Genomic DNA, 13,880 nt, shown 5'->3' on the forward strand with positions numbered 1-13,880 from the left:
GAGAGTTTCTAACATCATCACGGAATCACCCTGTACAATCTCCGGCAGCGGGTTCGACCTCAGTCGGCCACCAGCAATGGAGGGTGAACGTTTGGGAATGCTCGCTGTTCGTGCTGGTGAAGCGACAGGAAGTCGTTAAACGAATGTTAGGCTGAAAAGTCGAGAAGAAAGCTAGTAGGCAATACGTCTCGTAAACCATTCTTCGAAGCACAGCATATTCTCTAACTTTCTTTGACATTTTGTGGATCACAAGCGTTAATCTATAAGATGCTTATTTACGTGTTTCAGAATAGCATCACTTCCCGTTTGGTTTGAGGGCGTCAAATTGCCACTAATACCCCTTCTCGGAATTCATTTTACTATCTCTTTGTACACAGCAGTATAACCTAGGTCTTCACATATAAGCATCTGCGAGATAGAGAAGATAAGAAGCGCCAACACTGAAGGCGTGTTTCAGGACAAAAGCACGCAGTATTTACGAGCTAAGCTCAGTCACGCAGCGTAATCGTAGCGTTCAACACCGCCTCTCTACCCAAGACGCTTGCTGGTTGTGGCGTACTGATCAATTACATCCTTGCACAAATTAAAGGTAATGACTTCTCAGTTGAATTAAACGCTCATGCTACATTCTTTACTTGGTGCTAACAATTTTTACTAACATTTTAGAATTTAGACGATGAACCTTTATATACGTGAGTAAACGAAGAAATGCTTGATGACGAGTGTCATAGATGAAAGTAAAGAGTCAGAAGAGTAAATTTAGGTTTGCCATGCAGGCAGTTTCCAACATCATCCAGAAGGAAGAGTAACTGACAAACACTTCCCTTTTGGGCTATCGTACGAAAAGAAAGAAATAATCGTCAGTACCACACAGTAAATGGAATGACCCCATTAATAAATATAGACTTCGATCAGAAATCGGTAGCTAAGGTAGAATATTCAAAATTTCTAGGTGTATGCATTGATAAGGGGTTGAACTGGAAAAAACACACTGAGCATCTGCTGAAACGCTTGAGTTCAGGTACTTATGCTATTAGGGTCATTGCAAATTTTGGCGATATACATCTGAGTAAATTAGCTTACCACGCCTATTTTCATTCTCTGTTTTCGTATGGCAACATATTCTGGGGTAACTCATCATTGAGTAAAAGAGTGTTCATTGCACAAAAGCGTGTAATCAGAATAATTGCTGGAGCTCATCCAAGATCATCCCACAGACACTTATTTAAAAAGCTAGAGATCTTCACTGTAACTTCACAATATATATATTCACTTATGAAATTTGTTATTAACAATCCGAACGAATTCAGAAGTATTAGCAGTGTACATGGCTACAACACTAGGAGAAAGGATGATCTTCACTACTCAAGGTTAAATCTAACTTTGGCTCAGAAGGGGGTAAATTATGCTGCCACAAAAGTCTTTGGTCACTTACCTAATAGCATCAAAAGTCTGACAGATAGCCATAAAGCATTTAAAAGGAAATTAAAAGAATTTCTGGCAACTCCTTCTACTCATCAGATGAATTTTTGGATATAGTAAGTGGGTAATTTCCCAACCTCCACAAAAAAAAAAAAAAATAAATAAATAAATAAAATTAAATTAAATTAAAAAAAATTATTGAGTGTCATGTAATATTTTGTGTAATGTAATATCTTGTATAGACACCTTTTATTAACCTGACACGTTAGGAAGTGTCGTATTCAAAATCTATGGAACAAGTACTAATCTAATCTAATCTAATCTCTATATCATGATCAGAGTGTTGCTTTATGTAAGACTTAAACGTAATATTGCCTCATAACTGTGCAAATCTCATTTACCAAATTTGCAAATGTATGGTGTGAATTACCGTTGCGCCGTGGAACTCTTTTCAGACTTTGGCCTCCAGCTAGACTTTAATAGAAGTCGTTTTCTGAAAACTGCAAAATTACTCCGCAAAGTGAAGTTTTCCAAATGTAAAAATCTTTTCCAAGGTCAACACAAGCATGTACCTAGGAACAAACATTCTACTCCAAATTTAAAAGTGTTACAATCGAGAAAACCTAACCAGGCGCGTATTCAACAGTACGTGTGTTACATTATTATTCTACTGCACAGGGATCAATGGTGACAGGAGGAGGCAGGGAGGGCAGGCGACATAGAAACAAAAAATGTGATTTTGTCAGGTGTTTTTCTTTCAAGAAAATAATTTGAAAGTCGGTATTACGCTTTTTTCTTAACGGTATCGGAACTGGAACTTTTTTATGGATACTTAAAAGTTGTCATTTGTCTTCCAAAATATTACAAACACTCCAGACCCCAAGTCTGGCCCCCTGATCCCTACAGCGTGGCTAGCTTCAAAAATATGTAGAATTTGACTCACCATGAAACCTTGCAAATCAAGAGTTAATAATAACCTCAAATTAGCAAACACACCATACGTTGTCTTCTCTCTTTTTTGGCGTCTTTTTTCCGCCGTTGCAGATAAACAAGTTGTATAGGTTATTAACATCTTTGCCAACTGTAATGAAAGATTAAGACCAGAAGCATTTCACTTTATTCTAAAGCATCTTCAGAGTTCAGATTTTTTTGTTGTTTACTCCATTCCTGTTGTTCTCCCACGTGTACGTTTTGGGTATTAAGCACACAGTACATTCACTGCATTAAAAATTCACTTTCCTATGTTGAGAAGAACTACTGTCTTCTCACCATTTCGTATAACCTGAATACCCAAAACACACACGTGCAAGAACAACAAGAACCAAGCAAAGAACAAAATTTACCTGGCCACTCTAGATAGTTTAGAATAAAGCAAAACGCACCTAGTCTTGATAAGCCTTTCATCACAGACGCAAAAGACGGTAATTAATCTGTACAACTATCAAACCTATGTTGTGCAGCGTTTAAATATGTACAACTAATAGTATTTACAAATGCTGCACAATTCACAACCTCATGTCTCACAACAACGAAAAACAGTAGAAAATGCCGGAAACTTCTTATGGCGGTCTTTGATGCACTTACCTTCATATGATATTAAAATCGGTCATTAGATGGAAAAACCGACCATGAAACATCACATGTTCCTACGTACACTACACTCCAGGCACAACACTCTTACCTACAACAAAATAACGAAATTTGCTTATGTACGAATTTTGATGAATATCTTAAGAAGCTGTTAGATACTGGTACTTCAACAGAATTCTACATTACTTCTTCTTCTTCTTTTCCTTCTTCTTCGTCTTCTTCTCCGTCTACAAGCAGAAAATACACTACTGGCCATTAAAATTGCTACACCACGAAGATGACGTTCTACAGACGCGAAATTTAACCGACAAGAAGAAGATGCTGTGATATGCAAATGATAAGCTTTTCAGAGCATTCACATAAGGTTGGCGCCGGCGGCTACACTTACAACGTGCTGACATGAGGAAAGTTTCCAACCGATTTCTCATACACAAACAGCAGTTGACTGGCGTTGCCTGGTGAAGCGTTGTTGTGATGACTCGTGTAAGGAGGAGAAATGCGTACCATCACGTTTCCGACTTTGATAAAGGTCGGATTGTAGCCTATCGCGATTGCGGTTTATCATATCGCGACATTGCTGCTCGCGTTGGTCGAGATCCAATGACTGTTAGCAGAATATGTAATCGGTGGGTTCATGAGGGTAATACGGAACGCCGTGCTGGATCCCAACGGCCTCGTATCACTAGCAGTCGAGATGACAGGCATCTTATCCGCATGGCTGTAACGGATCGAGCCGCCACGTCTCGATCCCTGAGTCAACACAAAGGGGGCGTTTGGAAGACAACAACCATCTGCACGAACAGTTCGACGACGTTTGCAGCAGCATGGACTATCAGCTCGGACACCATGGCTGCGGTTACCCTTGACGCTGCATCACAGACAGAAGCGCCTGCGATGGTGTACTCAATGACGTACCTGGGTGCACGAATGGCAAAACGTCATTTTTTCGGATGAATCCAGGTTCTGTTTACAGCACCATAATAGTCGCATCTGTGTTTGGCGACATCGCGGTGAACGCACATTGGAAGCGTATTACCCGGCGTGATGGTATGGGGTGCCATTGGTTACACGTCTCGGTCACCTCTTGTTCGCATTGACGGCACTTTGAACAGTGGACGTTACATTTCAGATGTGTTACGACCAGTGGCTCTACATTCGTTCCCTGCGAAACCCTATAGTTAAGCAGGATAATGCACGACCGAATGTTGCAGGTCCTGTACGGGCTTTTCTGGATACAGAAAATGTTCGACTTCTGCCCTGGCCAGAACATTCTCAAGATCTTTCATCAACTGAAAATGACTGGTCAATGGTGGCCGAGCAACTGGCTCGTCACAATACGTCAGTCACTACTCTTGGTGAACTGTGGTATCGTGTTGAAGGTGCATGGGCAGCTGTACTTGAACACGCCATCCAAGCTCTGTTTGACTAAATGCCCAGGCGTATCGAGGCCGTTATTACACCCAGAGGTGGTTGTTCTGGGTACTGATTTCTCAGGATCTATGCACCCAAATTGCGTGAAAATGTAATCACATGTCAGTTCTAGTATAATATATTTGTCCAATGAATATCCGTTTAATCATCTGCATTTCTTCTTGGTGTAGCAGTTTTAATGGACAGTAGTGTATTAAGTGATAAAGCGATAAACAAAATTGAAATGAATGGTACGTACTTGAAAGGGAAAATGGAAACAGTATTATGTTAAGGCGATTTACAGTAGTAACAAAGGGGTATTCACTAGTGACTAACGTGTCAATTTGTCTGTGCAAGACCTTGAAATAATTATTACGGACAGAAATGTGTATGACAAAGCGACGTACCATGAGGAAATCAGTGACAGAACTATTCTTCTGGTCTCCAAGAAGACCCTCCGTGGCCCTCTCGTGTCGAAAGCAACTATCTTGTTACAGTGGGGTGACTTGATTGCTTCAAAAATAGCGTAAGTGCAACCAGACCAGAGTGGTATCTGCGGAGAGGCCACGATAACATGATTCCTGAAGAGGGGTAGCAGCATTTTGAGTAGTTATAGGGCAAATAGTCGTGAACCCGTATCGTTAACCGATGTGGTTTTGCAACATTAACCACCTTGACATATCTGTGATGTTACTGCAACGCTGCTGAAATCGAGTATTAACTACAGCCGTTACATTTTTCGATGTTATGCAGCGTCTTTTGGGCAGAACGTTTCGGGGTAAAATATTGCCTCAAGCGCTTCTCCTGATGGGGACTGCACACGAAGCAGTGATCATCAGAAGAAAAAAAAAATTTATCGTGCTACACATAGAGGTGTGAACTTAGCGTTCTTAATCGTGTAGGCGGCATACAGAACTTGAAAAGAGAGCTTGATAATTTGTGGTTAGATATAGCGACAATTACTAATGTACGATCGCAGAAGGAAGCGAAAGTCAAGTCAGGAGAGGCAAATATTATCAACACAAAATCATATTATGGCAGACCGGGGCACATAGGTCTCACTGTACGATGGCATAATGGTATTATTTCGTTCAACTGCAGCTGGAATACACCACCGACCAAGGAGACTGCTCACAACAATACCGTCATCTTTCCACAAACGCATCAGTGCAGTTAGCTTGTCGAACGAAGACTGTCACGCGTCTTGTGTTTTCTTCTTAGTGACAGTAAATTTTGGTTGTTCAGGATATTTTGTTGTATACGCCAAGACAACGTCCTTAGTAAACAAATAAGTACAGCGATTAAAGTTCATATACTATCGATTATTTTGACACTGTATACGACGGACATGTTTAAAACGTTTTCGTAAACGATATAAAGTGATTCCAATATGGTGATTGGGCATAATGACCCAGTCCAACAGGGGCACGTCGGATGAGGTGGTCAACCTGCTTCGCTGTTTCTTTGTAAGTACTCTTACTATCTTCAATAGGTCCAATGTAATCAACATCTAGATCATAACCAAATTGATTCTTACGTAAGTAAATTGTCTCCTGAATTGATTTTAAACCGATAACTCTATACGATGTTTGATTTTTTTTCTTCTGTTTTCTTCTAATACCCATAGCCAGTGCTCATATATTCAACTAAAACTATTGTAAAGTAAATTGGAAGTTATTAGTCACGGGACATCGTGGGACACATATTTTCAAGTATCAAATAAATGCGTATCTTCGAAATCAGTCATATTTCTATTAATCATCGCCCTACCGTTTTGTTTCTAGACAGTTCAAAATTATAGAAAGGCAACTCCCAGAGGCAATGTTTCTGCAGCAACTACGAAGTTAATAGTGATAAAAATGAAACAGCATGAAATACACTCCTGGAAATGGAAAAAAGAACATATTGACACCGGTGTGTCAGACCCACCATACTTGCTCCGGACACTGCGAGAGGGCTGTACAAGCAATGATCACACGCACGGCACAGCGGACACACCAGGAACCGCGGTGTTGGCCGTCGAATGGCGCTAGCTGCGCAGCATTTGCGCACCGCCGCCGTCAGTGTCAGCCAGTTTGCCGTGGCATACGGAGCTCCATCGCAGTCTTTAACACTGGTAGCATGCCGCGACAGCGTGGACGTGAACCGTATGTGCAGTTGACGGACTTTGAACGAGGGCGTATAGTGGGCATGCGGGAGGCCGGGTGGACGTACCGCCGAATTGCTCAACACGTGGGGCGTGAGGTCTCCACAGTACATCGATGTTGTCGCCAGTGGTCGGCGGAAGGTGCACGTGCCCGTCGACCTGGGACCGGACCGCAGCGACGCACGGATGCACGCCAAGACCGTAGGATCCTTCGCAGTGCCGTAGGGGACCGCACCGCCACTTCCCAGCAAATTAGGGACACTGTTGCTCCTGGGGTATCGGCGAGGACCATTCGCAACCGTCTCCATGAAGCTGGGCTACGGTCCCGCACACCGTTAGGCCGTCTTCCGCTCACGCCCCAACATCGTGCAGCCCGCCTCCAGTGGTGTCGCGACAGGCGTGAATGGAGGGACGAATGGAGACGTGTCGTCTTCAGCGATGAGAGTCGCTTCTGCCTTGGTGCCAATGATGGTCGTATGCGTGTTTGGCGCCGTGCAGGTGAGCGCCACAATCAGGACTGCATACGACCGAGGCACACAGGGCCAACACCCGGCATCATGGTGTGGGGAGCGATCTCCTACACTGGCCGTACACCACTGGTGATCGTCGAGGGGACACTGAATAGTGCACGGTACATCCAAACCGTCATCGAACCCATCGTTCTACCATTCCTAGACCGGCAAGGGAACTTGCTGTTCCAACAGGACAATGCACGTCCGCATGTATCCCGTGCCACCCAACGTGCTCTAGAAGGTGTAAGTCAACTACCCTGGCCAGCAAGATCTCCGGATCTGTCCCCCATTTAGCATGTTTGGGACTGGATGAAGCGTCGTCTCACGCGGTCTGCACGTCCAGCACGAACGCTGGTCCAACTGAGGTGCCAGGTGGAAATGGCATGGCAAGCCGTTCCACAGGACTACATCCAGCATCTCTACGATCGTCTCCATGGGAGAATAGCAGCCTGCATTGCTGCGAAAGGTGGATATACACTGTACTAGTGCCGACATTGCGCATGCTCTGTTGCCTGTGTCTATGTGCCTGTGGTTCTGTCAGTGTGATCATGTGATGTATCTGACCCCAGGAATGTGTCAATAAAGTTTCCCCTTCCTGGGACAATGAATTCACGGTGTTCTTATTTCAATTTCCAGGAGTGTATCACTTAGGGCAGTGAGTAAAGAGATTAACATTCCTAGAAAATCTTTAGATAAGTACTGCAACAAATTCAGAGATTTGAGCCAATCCCTAATGACATCTACAATGTAGGTGAAACAGGAATCGCTACAGTCCAAAGGACTGATAGAATAGTCGCTCGAAGGGGATTATGTAAAATAGTACGGACAACATCTGCTGGAAGAGAGTCACTTATCACTATGGCTTTAGGTCTTATTCCAGCTGTGAATAGTGTGTTTCCATTTTTCATATCCCTTAGGATTAACTTGTAGCCACATTTTATCAGGTAAGGTTCTTTGTGTGCAAATGTGGTGCCTATCCCTTAGGCGAGCACGCAGAAGTACCGCAACATGACGTGGCATGGACTCGACTAAAGTCTGAAGTAGTGCTGGACGGAACTGACACCAGGGCTGTCCATGTAATAGTACGAGGGCGTGAGGATCTCTTCTGAACAGCACGTTGCAGGGCATCCAAGATATGCTCAATTGGAACTCAGGAGAATGTTCCTGGAGAAATTCTGTAGAAATCCTGGACGTGTAGGGTCTCGCATTGTCCTGCTGGAATTTCTCAAGTTAGTCGGAGTGCACAATGGATATGAATGGATGCAGGTGATCAGACAGGATGCTTACGTATGTCACTTCTCAGAGTTGCTTCTAGACGTATAAAGGGTCCCATATCACTCGAACTGCACACGCCCCACACCATTACAGAGCCTCTACCAGCTTGAACAGTCCACTGCTGGCATGCTGAGTCCTTGTCTCCATACCCGTACACGTCCACCCGCTCGACAAAATTTGATACGAGTCTCGTCCGACAAGGAAACTTGTTTCCAGTCATCAACAGTCCAATGTCGGTGTTGACAGGACCATGTGATTCGTAAAACTTCGTGTCGTGCAGTCATCAGGGGTACACAAGTGGGCTTTCAGCTCCGAAAGCCCATATCGATGATGTTTCGTTGAATGGCTCGAAAGCTGACACTCGTTGCACTTCTATCTCGTCGAACGATTCTCTTCAGTCGTCGTTGGTTCCGTTAACGCAGGATCTTTTTCCGGCCGCAGCGATGTGCGGAGACTTGATGTGTTTTCGGATTCCTAATACTCAGAGTATACTCGTGGAATGGTCATACGGGAAAATCTTCACTTCATCACTACCTCAGAGATGCTGTCTCCCATCGCTCGTGCGCCGACTATAACAGGACGTTCATATTCACTTAGTCTTAATAACCTCCCATTGTAGCAGCAGTAACAGATCTAACAACTGCGCCAGACACTAGTTGCCTTATATAGGCGTTTCCGACCACAGCACCGTATTCTGCCCGTTTACATAACTCTGTATTTGAATATGCATGCCTATACCGGTTTCTTTGGCGCTTCAGTGTAGTATCACGAGTTTGGTGTTCCAAAGACCAATCTTGTTTGCTTATGACTGACAAGACAACCATAGTTGCCACTGACATACTGAAGTATTACATTACTGCAAAAAAAAAAAAAAAAGGGAAAAAGAAGGTGGTGTCACACTTCTGCCTTTTCCATGTCTCTACAACGACAAATTACAGCGCTTACTGCGCGTAGATAGAACTTTTTACGGCTTTTTGAAGAAATTTGTAAACTCTGCGTGCAATGCATGGGCGACAGCAAACGAACGACCAGTGACAATATACGACATCTCAGGCATTGTTAAAACTGCTCTACCAAACGCAATTATGCTTAGAAACATACTGGCTTGATTCAGAGTGACAGATATGTCTTCGTTAAACAGGTACATTTTCAGTGATAGTGATTTTGTGTCTTCTTACGTAACATACAGACCTGATTCTAATGCATTCGGTTTCTTTGCTGAAGTTGGCCCTTCCGCTGCTCAAAAACACAGTGGAGGGCCTATGCTGTCAGTTATAGCGCTTGTTAAGTTAAACATCACATCGCATGACTAATTATGGTTCCCATTAGCTGAAGAAGTCAGACCATTTGAGAAATGGCACCAAGAAAAGAAACAGCAACAAACGAAAAAGTACTTCAGCAATACTGAGAGACGTTCCTGCGAAATATGGATTACAATGCAAATAACAAGACTTCACAGAAAACACTTTGAAGAGAAATACGAATACGTTAAAACCTATTTTCCAAAAAAAGTGGCCGTCGCCAAGCTCCATCTCACATGAAAAACTCCTCGGATAAAGCGTAGAAAGGAAATAGGCACTCCGAACAAGGTTCTTTATTACGAAGAAAATCAGGATGAGGATGTCCGTGTCTTAAATCATTTTTTCACAGTAATTCTGGTGATGAGTATATACATTGCACAAATTGTAAGTGGCTGGCACGTCGGTCACGTGTGAGAAACGACGTGAAAGGACTTTTATATGAATTTTTGAATTGTGAAGGTCCTATTCAGGCGAACACATAAATATTTTAGATGTGCTTTTCGTTCACACTGATATTATAAAATGATAACATAATTTATGGTAACAGTTTCTGTCATAATGCTGTAGAAATTTGTAGTAAAAATTGTGTCAGCATTAAAAGTGAAATATTTTCCAGTAATTAATCAATAGCGTAGCTAAATTAATTAATAGAATGTTATGGTGCAACTTGCCCCAACTGCAGTGCCAGCTTGTCCCGTGGTGGGATGGGATGACCCCAGTTGTATTACTGTAATTAACGTTTTTTTATTAATAGAAAAACTGTGATAAGCCTCAATTATTTAGTTGTGCAGTTGCTGAAACAAGGTACAAATTATTCCACAAAAAATGTGAATAGAAAGGTTTAAAGAAAAAGCTAGAAGAAATCAAGATAAAAGTGGACCTCAACTATTGCATTAGTATCATGAAACAGGAAAACAGGAATGTGAGTACACTATTGAAAACAATGTAGTGACCGTATCTCAATATTCAAGACAGATACAAAGCCACGACTAAATACAACAACTGAAGTATGCCTGTATGTGCCTATTAGGTTTGCATGCAAGGAAGAGACTGAAGAGCGTATGGTGAGATGATAGAAATTATACAGTACAATAACGAAGACGAAAATTTAGTTGATAGCGGGTTGGAATTCATTTGTCTGGAACGGAACACAAAGAAAAACAGAACGAAAACATAGACGGATTGAAAGAGCTGTTATGCCACAGAAAAATTTCGCTTTACATGGTTAATCTTTAAAAATTTCTATCCGGATAGCAAACAGCCAAGAACGCTAGCTCTGGGACGGTGTGCCAGTCGTACGCCAAGTAGACATACCGCAGAGGCATAGCCGACCTGATGCATACCACAGCTGTGGTCTGCCGTTCTGCCTACTTGGACATCGCGGAGGGGGAGTACTGTGTTGTGCTGCAAGCCTTTCCCCACTGAGGGCCAATCGCAGATAATCTTCAAGCTGTCATCTCCTCACCAGCCAGGCGAGGCACATTTGCACAGATCCTGACTGAGTCGTGAGCACCTGCTGCGATCTTTGTCGATCTATAGTGGATGCCCAGGGCCTAATTTTCACGACAACCGACATCTTGGACCACACAGTCAACTGTCCTCACGGGAGCATGTGACGGGCTGTCTACGAGAGCTCTGAGGTGTGAGCCGCACTGTACTGCAGAACATACGCTGCCACCAGCAAAGCACTGTCCTGTGTCTGTGACATCGCAACTTGCTGAGGAAGCGTGAGCACTTCACCGCAGCATGCACTAATCCCAGGCCACCCTACGACCCCCCGAGGCACTTTATAGCTCTCTAAACTCAGCCTGAAAGCTAAATGTTGTAGCAGTTACCACTGTGTCACTGATGCCTCCGCCCATAAACTGTACCTCTCTCCCACACTCCAAGCCCGGCCTCCTGCACACAACACGACCCAGGCACTCTGGGTTGCAACAGAATGAAGGGGGAAGACGCTTGGTAGAATTTTACATAGAAAATAGTTGAACCATTTCTAACATTTAAGAATCATGGAAGAACGTTGCATAGGTGGAAGAGACTGAAGTACACTGGAAGGTTCTGGGCAGATTTTGAAGTGGTAAGAGAGAGACTTCAAAACGTCCTTTTAAAGTATTTCAAAGGTAGGTGTCGGCTCTGACCATCAGTTATCTGTACAAATATTAATATTAAGCTGAAGAAGTTGGATAAAGATAGGAAACTTCGATAAGTTGGATGAACCAGGCATTGTTGAGACTTTCAGTGGCAGTATTAGGCCACGACTAACTGAAACGGAAGAAGTATGAAAGTACCTTGTGCTTTTGTAATTTATTCCTTGCTGTTTCTACGTGGCCAGGCTGGTTGCATAAGCTCCTCTTATCGCAGTATAGTGTCAGTTATGGGTTAAACTCATCAAAAAAACAAAGGGCGCCTGTGTTTATCTGTCCTTGTTTATTTATTAGTCACTTTCTTATGAAAAGTTCCCAATATATAAATAACACGGACCCACACGTCAATAAATTAAAGTTCGTAAGACCAGAGAGATTAAGCGTTCTTGTTGTATTTCCTGTGAGAATATAAGTCTCTGATCCAATAGTTTTACGTTAATAATACATCGCCGGCCGGAGTGACCGAGCGGCTCTAGGCACTACAGTCTGGAACCGCGCGACCGCTACGGTCGCAGGTTCGGATCCTGCCTCGGGCATGGATGTGTGTGATGTCCTTAGGTTAGTTAGGTTTAACTAGTTCTAAGTTCTAGGGGACTAATGACCTCAGAAGTTGAGTCCTATAGTGCTCAGAGCCATTTGAACCATTTAATAACACATCGCACTTTAATTAAAGAATTCTCACACTACCGCCGATATTTAAGTTTTAAATCTTTATCCTATTTTTTCTATAATAAAAGTTTAATTAACTTTCACTTTAAATGTCGTATTGATTTCAGTCTCCTATTGCATGTGCCAATATATGGCTAGTCCACGCTATGAGCACGAAAAATGAAGTCTCGGGGTCATATGTGAGCGAATAATTTTTATGAAAGAACGAAACGACCTTCATTTCAGATATATATTTCACACTTTGGAAATTACTCATACACACAAATGCGACAAGATACACAAGACAGGCAAAAACAAGAGACAAGAGCGTCAAGGTACAAGTTATGGCTTATATACTACTGCTAAAGAGCTTATAAGAAAAACATGAAGTATTTTTTTGTTTTTAAACTAACATTATTCTTATTACTTTTAATATTATTTTTTGTATCTTTTGTTGTAAAAATTCCTCGCGTATTAATTTTCGAAGTCGGAATAACATAAAAAATATTTTTGTTCTTACGTAATTTTATTCTTATGATTGGTTACAACAGCAATTCAGCAGAGGAGAAGGGGTAGCTTTGAGAGATGAAATTCTGAAGATAACAGAACTACGACTACGCAAAAAGACAAAGTTCATTTAAAATACATGAATGATACATGATACATTAGCTGAACCGAAGTCAGGGATACATAAGAATGCAACCGTCGAAGTAGGCCAAAGAGCTTACGGACAGCTAAAAATGAGACCTACAGAATATGTGTAGCACGATTGGTTAGAAGAGATATTTAAAGCAATAGAATCATGCATGACTGTACGAAAGGTAGATACCACCGATAGGAAAATTAAAAGAACCTGTTACCGAATGTGAAGCATCTGTATGATGACCCAAATCTCGGACGACAAGGCAGAACTAAGCTAAGAAAAGACGGCTCGAAGGTGGAACAAATATACACAGACCCTGCAGTTTGTAGAAAAATGGGATAAAGATTTAAAACATAAATATCAGAGATAGTGTGAGAACCCTTCCATTAAAGTGCGATGTGTTATTAACGTAATACTATTGGATCAGAGACTTCTGTTCTCGCAGGAACTACAAAGGCAAACTTTGGAGAAAAGGAAGACGAAGTCTATCAAGATGACATGTGTTACGCCATACATCGAGAAGAATTGACAGATAATTGGGAAACCTGAATCTAAACATGGCACCCGGATCAGTTGACATTTCTGCAGACTTATTGGAACACCGTTGGGATTAATGTAAATCCTCAATATCGAAGAAAGTAGGTGTGAAAGGTGCCGGTACTACCAAATCATTACTTTAATAAATAGTGATTGCGGAATACTAACATGAAGTGTCTACAGCACAGTGGAACGAGTGCTGGAAGTCACCTGGGCCAAAATCAGTTTGGGTACAGAAGAAGTGTGCGAACA

The 13,880-nt window shown here is 42.4% G+C and overlaps 1 protein-coding gene across 2 annotated transcripts in view; it reads left to right on the forward strand.

The window, feature by feature from the left end:
- Positions 1-440: 440 nt before the first annotated feature.
- LOC126161396 (apolipoprotein D-like) overlaps positions 441-13,880 on the forward strand; it is a 39,772-nt gene continuing 26,332 nt past the window's right edge. For both annotated transcript variants that reach the window (XM_049917178.1, XM_049917185.1), the window contains exon 1: positions 441-589. The gene's annotated coding sequence lies outside the window, so the exon portion shown is untranslated. The remainder of the gene's footprint in view (positions 590-13,880) is intronic.

The sequence above is a fragment of the Schistocerca cancellata genome, chromosome 1 (assembly GCF_023864275.1).
Source record: "Schistocerca cancellata isolate TAMUIC-IGC-003103 chromosome 1, iqSchCanc2.1, whole genome shotgun sequence".
Taxonomy (NCBI): domain Eukaryota; kingdom Metazoa; phylum Arthropoda; class Insecta; order Orthoptera; family Acrididae; genus Schistocerca; species Schistocerca cancellata.